This window comes from Olea europaea, chromosome 10, assembly GCF_002742605.1.
Source record: "Olea europaea var. sylvestris chromosome 10, O_europaea_v1, whole genome shotgun sequence".
NCBI classification, from domain to species: domain Eukaryota; kingdom Viridiplantae; phylum Streptophyta; class Magnoliopsida; order Lamiales; family Oleaceae; genus Olea; species Olea europaea.
In genome coordinates this window covers 39,538,602-39,546,812 of record NC_036246.1, presented here as the reverse complement: position 1 = coordinate 39,546,812, position 8,211 = coordinate 39,538,602, and the positions used below count along the sequence as shown (strand labels likewise).

General features: G+C 33.9%; 1 pseudogene; it reads left to right on the top strand.

Annotated features, from left to right (window-relative positions):
* The first annotated feature begins 447 nt into the window (after positions 1-447).
* Positions 448-2,480, top strand: LOC111402772 (annotated as a pseudogene).
* The last annotated feature ends 5,731 nt before the right edge of the window (positions 2,481-8,211 follow it).

The following is an 8,211-nucleotide window of genomic DNA, read 5'->3' as shown; positions in this document are numbered from 1 at the left end:
GTGGATTTTCATTTCATTAGAGAAAAGGTGGTAAATGGTGATGTTTGCATTCAGTACATCTCTTCAGTGGATCAAGTGGGTGATATTTTCACAAAAGGATTAACATCCTCCCGATTTCAACTGTTGAAGGACAAACTCATGGTCTGTGACCTCCCCATTGGCTTGCGGGGGGGTGTTAGACAGCAACCTTCCATTCCTGTTCCCAGTTCTCATAAAAGTACCAGCAATGTTGATTGATATTAGCAATGATGAAGGCTCCAAATCTGCCATATGTCCAGGATGGCAATAGGATTATCTGTAGGAATTATTTACTGTAATTTTGCTACATTAGAGGATGTGAATGTTTCAAATCTGTAAATATTGCTCCTATAAATATGTAGTAAACATATGGCTTTGGTATGATTTACCAAGCCCTTCTTATCATTTCTTTCAATAGTTACGCTTCTCATTTTGCTAATTCTGTTCTTTGTCTTTGGGAAATTCATCAATCCATCAACATGGAAATTATCGCTTGCACAAGGAAGAAACCAGGTTGTGGATATGATATTGTAGGAGAATTTGAGAATTATAATGCATAATTACTTTGTTATGATCTAATCTTTTAATTTCTTGCAGTAACAAAGGATATTATATGGGGAAATCTTCACACAATAAGCTGGTTCGAATTTCAAACACTGAAGAGGTCAACCAAGAATTTCCACCATGATTATCTACTTGGATGTGGTTGATTTGGGCCAGTCTTCTTGGTAATTAGATAGCATAAATCTGTTTTGCATTTTCATTATATTATTAATTTTTCAAAAATTCCATAGAATTGACAAGGAGTCCATTATGGAGCTCTGACCTTATTGTGTATGATATTATAAAATTGCTTTCATTTATTAACTAGGAGGCTCCTTTTGGGTGTATACCTCATGAATCCAAGAGACAATAACATTGCATTGACTTTTTCCTCCTACTTTTCATAGGTCAAGTTAGAAGGCGGGAGATTGATTGCTGTAAAGAAATTGTCCGTTACCAAATCACAGGAAGGAGAATCAGAATTCCTCTCAGAGGTGAGGATGATCACCAGTATACAACACAAGAACCTGGTCCGCCTTCTGGAGTGTTGCTTGGATGGAGATCAGTGGCTGCTTGTGTATGAATACATGAAGAATAGGAGTTTAGACCTGATAATTTATGGTATAACTTATATTTCTCTCTTCGTAGACCCAAATTATGTGATACGTGTCTGTCTTGTGCTTATAATTTGTGATACGCCATTCATTCTATAACTAACTGAAAGCAGATTTCGCCTGAGGGTTATTTCCTTAATGACTTTCTGCTTTGGTTATTTCTTGATACAGGGAAAACTGACTTGTTTTTGAACTGGAGCACTCTCTTCCAAATAATTCTTGGAATTGCTCAAGGCTTGCAGTACCTGCACGAAGATTCACACGTGAGAATTATACACTGGGATATCAAAGCAAGCAACATCCTCCTGGACAACAAATTTCAACCTAGAATTGGAGATTTCGGCCTAGCAAGGTTTTTTCCCGAAGATCAAGCTTATTTGAGCACTAATTTTGCTGGAACTTTGTAAGTATTTAGATTGTGTCAGTAAAACATTGTTCATTACACTAAGGATGCCAACCATGTTGGCGCTTCAATTGAAGCAGAATTCTTGAAGAATTAGCAAAATGTCATACAAGTTGGTTTTTAATTATTTCGCCAAAATTTTCTTAGTTAATAAGATTTAAAGAATTCGAAATATATTATTTACGCAATTATTGTGTGATGCACCATTTATTAATTAACGTAGTCATCTTGGAGGCTGGAGCTATACTGGTGTACACTCCATCACAAGTTTGAAATTTTACACAAGAATCCGCTTCACATTTTAATTAAGATAATTCCGTTGGCATGATTTTACATATTACGTTTACGCAGAAATTACATGGCGCCTGAGTATGCCATTCGAGGAGAATTGTCTGAAAAGGCTGACATATACAGTTTTGGAGTTCTTTTGCTTGAAAATATTAGCTGCAGGAAAACTACTGATCGTACTTTGACATCCGAGATGCAATACCTTCCTGAATATGTAGGTTTTTCTGCCTTTTTATTTTGCTTTCTGATCATGCAGAGAAATTCGATTTACTTATTTTCTTTTCACGACAAATGTTTCATAAGGCCTGGAAGTTGTATGAGCGGTCTCAGTTGAGTGATCTATTAGATCCAAGAATGCCAGAAACTTGGATGGTTGAAAAGGATGTTTTGCACGTGATGCACGTGGCATTCTTATGTCTTCCTCTTGCAACTTCAAGGCCAGCAATGTCTGAGATTGTCGCAATGCTGACATGCAAGGTTGAAATTGCGCACACACCTAGTCATTAGTCAACCTCCCTTCTTTGGAGAAGAAGGGAAAGAAAGATGAAAAAGTTTCATGGGATAGTCTATCAGCGGCTCTCCATTCTCCATTGACGAGTGATTCCTCTTCATAGCAACATCCAAAGTAAGGCGTTCTCTTGCTTGTTAGATTTTTCTGGACACGCTGTTATCTAAAATCATGCTTAAAGTTTCGGTGCCATTTGTAACCGGTTAAAAACAGTGATAGTCACTCAATTCATAACAAAGTTTGACGTAATCACCGAACTTATTTTGTTTCAAGTGGATCCTTTAAAGGGTGTTTGGTAGGGATTAAAATTAGATTTTTAAGAGATTGTGATAAAAGTTTTTGAAATGTGTGGTTAGAAAGTTCTGGAGATCCGTGAAAGATGTGATTAATATTGAATGTTTGACTTTAACTTAGATTAAAATCAGATTTAATCCAAACCAAATAGACTCTTACTTGGCTTTTCATTTGAGTTTAGTCACCCAGTTAAAATTTATTGGTTTTTATAGCGGAATGTTCTGTGTGGAAGGTGATAATCTGATATGGTGGCCTTCGACATCACACATTGCCGTGGAAAAACTAACAGAATTTAATTGAATGATCTAACTGAAATGAAATACTAACTCGAATGGAAAATGTTATATGTACATCATTAGGTATACACAATACTAACTCGAATGGAAAATGTTATATGTACATCATTAGGTATACACAATGCATTACACTTCTCTCACATGGAAGAGGCCCACGAATATTTTATTATCTGTGGGCCTCCCTCCATATAAGAGGGGTGTGAAATGTCATTGTGTACACATAGCATTTTCCAACTTAAATAACCATTTTCGTAAAAAAAAAAAAATAAAGTTTAATGATTAACGTGAAACTTCGGATTAAGTTGACTAACAGTATTATTATTATTATTATTATTATTATTATTATTATTACTATTACCCTTTTAGACAACTTATCTCGGTCGAAGTTGGTGGAAACGTAATTAATGTGTATGTGAATAAATTTACATGATGATAAGTCTACCAATGTTTTTTATTTATCTGTTTCTTTAGCCTTCTCTGCACAACCAATTGATAAATTGTTTATAAATTCAATCGAAGTTAAATATTAATCTTAACTATATATTCATAATGTTTTTACTTGCTGAAATAATTATGGTCTGCCTGGATTCCATGTCAACCACGAAAGGGCCCATTGCATGTTTCACATGTCTTCGAACATTTGTGCCTTGGCCACCGAGGTATAGGCATATAGTAACAGGACTAAAGTGTCTCGATTTGGCCTCAAACTTGGATGATAACCTCAATGTAAGTTCTGACCGAATCGACTCGGAATTTAGTGTGCTAAATATATGCATGCACACTGGACAAGTGTCACTAAAGTGACTATTCCTTGGGTCTGTGATCCGGCCCTTCTTCACACAATCCAGGTAAATCGTGGGATGTGCCTCCAACTGATCAGGGTCCGAGCGCCTCTTTAACTGGACTGTCAAAGTGCTTAGTGAGCCAACCCACGTTGCACTTTGCCTTTCAAGAAACTCCTGCCTTCCAGGATAAATCTTGTCTTCCAATTTGTTCCTTGCCTTCCAAGAGCCCCGTGAATCGAACTCACGACCTCCGATCTGCCAACTTTGAGAGAGCCCGTCCTTTACCAGCGGAGAAGTGCCCCGGGGGGCAATACATACACATAATTAAACTGTATTAAAGAAGGTATCTTCGTGCTAATATTTAACAATCAAAGTCATTCATATTATAATTTTATTCGCAAGGAAAATATAACAAAAACAACTTATACGTAATATATAAAGGAGCTGCTACAAAAACTACATAGGCTGATAGGCTTGACTAATTTGAAGATCTTTTAATACAGTTGAAATAATTGAATTCTAGACGGTTCGATTAAAATAACTAATGAAATTCATATATATTTTTTGATCTTTTTGTAGTTTTCATTATTTAAATGTAGTCGCAGTGTCAACAGAATGAAGACAGCAAAAGAAATTTTTTTCAATTGTAAAATCTGTGGGTACCGACGAACAAATGATTTTGTTGAAAATTTCCGAGGAAATTAGTGATAGAAATTTTCATAATTAATCAGCAGAAAATGTTTACATCCATTTCAAATTTCCGTACCAATACACGACTATCACGACTATCAAAGTCAAACGTTTGTTCGATGTATAATTATATATATCTATGTGTTTCTACCCTTCTTGAGGGGTCGTTTTCGTTCTTATTATTCTTAATGTTATGATTACATCCATTGGTTAAGAACTAGATATCGGGAAAATTTTAATTTGTCACGTAGGCCTACATATGTAATTAATTGTGTATAATGATATCTTAAAATTTGGGCCAAAATTAAAGTAATCTAATAAAAAATTAAATTGTTGGACTTAGAGTATTTAAATAAAGTGTGGGTCGAATTATATGTATAGAGACCAGATTCCTTTAAAATTATATGTCATGATTGACGAATTACATATGAAAACTATATATAGGATCATGGTCTTCGATTCATATAAAATATCTTATTCTTTGTGTCATCTCATCAAACACAAGAATACAAGATAAAGTATCTTGAAGAGGAATATCCAATACCCACAATCAATGATTCAAGAATCAAGACTATAGATCAAGAAGCAAAACCAAAAACAAGAATTAAAAAATCAAATGAGGCAAAATTCAAGATTAAAAGTGAAGAAACCAAAAATGAAAAGATTACAGTTCAAGATCCAAAATCAAGATCCAGTAATGAAGAACCATTTCCAAAGAATTAAAGTATATTCCGCATTATTAGTTTTCTTAGTGATTTGACATGAAAGATCTTGACAATAAATAAATTTAGGTTTTCGAGATCTAAAGTTTCTAATTTTATAAAGTTTGAAGTTTCAACAAGTATTATCAAAGCCTACTACATATTAAACCATTGGGATTAAAAGAAGAATTTTGTGGTTGAAATTCATAAATTGGGTTTTGGAATATTTTAATTTGAAATATGAGCTTTAGCTATAAATTTCGAAATTTAGAATTTTTCAAAAAAGAACTTTTGGGTGAAACATTATAATTTAGATTTTTCGATTTAGGATATGAATTTTAACCGTAAAAAATTTTGAATTTTTTGAGATTTTTCAAAAATTCTGGTTCAAAACGGTAGCCGCAGCGCCTCAGTGCCGCACCCAATGCCGTAGCTGCTTGCCTGGCACTGCTGCCTAGGCGCACCATCCAAGTAGCACCACAGCGTCGCGATGCCCAGTTATCAGGCATCGTAGCACTGATTTTCACATATGTATTGTTTTTTTCTTTTGGCCACAAAAAAAGAAAAATATAAATATAAAAGGGCAATCAATTTCTAATCCTGGTACTTAATATTTATTTCGAATTATTAATTTTCTAAAATAAATTAGTTGAAACAACGTGTTGCCAAAGTAACATCTCTCCCTCAAATTAATTTATTTGAAATATTAGGAAGGTTACGTGTACGTAATTCATGCGGATATTCATCGGCTCAAAGGAAGGTAAATATTTGGCGAAATTATCCGCACACCTGTGGTAATAAATATGTGATAATGTAAAATTTTCCATTATGTGAACATTGAGTCGGAACAAAGATAGAATTGGTATTTGATCGGATTTATTGTTAAATTTGATTACTACACCAAAAGTACCACTTACAAGTTGATATTTTCGTCCAAAGATTAAATATCAATGTTATGCTCGATTTTTTGTGATGGGGCCTAATATTATTTGAAATTATTGATTGTCTAATATGGATTCCCATGTGAACATGTTATTCAATTTTATGTTCTCTATTCGGTTAATTCACTCACCTCTGCAACATCAATTCAATTTCTGTGCTTGAACCAAAATTTAAGGGATGGAAAGTGAACGTTTGTATCGTTCTTGGTGGCATGGATCTAAATCTTGCATTAAGGACTAAATAATTCACTACTCTTACGAATAAGAGTTCCGCTAATAAAACGAGACTCAAATAAGTGGGATTGTTCGAACTGCATAAATCTTATGATCATGAAGCGTAAAATTCCAGCAACATTCAGGGCACTGTATCCAATAAGGTAACTGGCAATGAATTTCTTAAAAAGATATTCCAAAATGCGTTGTCAAAAAGCTATGAGGTTGAAACTAGTAAACTTCTGGCCAACTTGGTCTCACTTAAGTATAAGACTAAGCCCAACTTCTGGCCAACTTGGTTTCACTTAAGTATAAGACTAAGCCCCTGTTTGGAGCTAATTCTTCAAAGGATTAAAAGGAAGAAAAAAAAGAGAGCCATTAACCCGAAAGATAGGCCCGTTTATGTAAGAGTGGAGTCAAAAAAGATGGTTGAAAAGTGATCAATAACGATCAAAAAATTCATTTTTGGCCTGAAAAATCAAGCCCAAACAAGCGCTAAAGAAAATATACAAGAGCAAATCATGGATGCCTCATCTTGCTTCAAAACCAACGACATTATAGTCTGAGCTATCTGATCACTAGCTCGTGCATATGGTTTTGATTTCTCTTCCTGCACAATTCAGTTAATTTTAGGTCAGTTACAACTGTTGAAAGAAGAAATGGACTCTTAATGAGCTCATTTCATATTGCGTGTAAGAAGAAGAAAGTCTAAAGTAAGAGAGAACTGAAAGTACTTACCTGGCAAATATCTCTAAGGACAAGTTAAAGAATAAGAAAGTTGTATTTCGTTCGGTTTAAAAGAAACAGCAAATGCATGAAAATGATAAATCATCTAGTACCTAGACACAATTTTTTTATAAGTTTCGATTTCACATTCAAATAAGCTTGTCTATACGAGGTTGCATAAATAGTCTAAAGTCAATTGATGTTGAAAGATTCATCTATATGGGACAATGGCTAATTACTTAAAGTTGAGGCTATAAGAATTTTTATTATTAAAGAATGGTTATTATTTAGATTTGAAAGATACATTTGTGGTACCGTCTTTTTGGACGAAAGTTGGTTTCTATTTCTACATTGAACAAATTCGGTTACTTTTGTTCAAGTGGAAATAGTCAGTTTAGTCATTTTCTTGATTTAAATATTGTGGGTAACAGTTATTTATCTTATTATGATAACATATGTCAGCTTGATACGATTGCCTCTTATAAAGAAAACATTGCAAGTGAATTCATGTAGTATTCAACATAAATGAACCAATGAGAATTTCACTTCGTTATGACGTAAGCGATTAGGTCACATCTCTCGAAAGAGAATAGAAATTCTTGCATCAGAATGAATTCTTGATTCTCTTAATTTTTCAGACTTTATATTAAGGAAAAACAAACAAATATAAGGAGATAGAACATCTAACGTCTTAAAACTAATATATATGGAAATTTGTGGGTCATTTCTTTGGGCTTCTTGGAATGGTCAATAGTAATTTATTATATTTGTGGATGCATTTTTCTCGCTATGATTACCTATAATTTCATCTATGAAAAATCTCAAACAATGGACATGTTCAAGGCATACGAGACTAAGGTTGAAAATCAAATCAGTAAAAGAATTAAACAAGTCAGATCTTACCATAGTGGTGAATACTATGATAGATATGATGGATCAGAAGAACAATGTCCAAAACCTTTTACTAAATTCATAGAGGAACTTGGAATCATTTCACACTAAACCAGAACCTCTCTATGTTGAAACACTAAAGACTGTAGCTTAAATTCTCAATAAAGTTCTAAGTAAAGCAAATGTTAAAGGGTTAAGAATTTTAAAGATCCACTATTAGGTTAATTTTCGAAACGGAAAATGTTCGATTCCTTGAGGATGTAGAGATTGCGGGAAAAGATGGGGTTTTAAGGTTAAGGA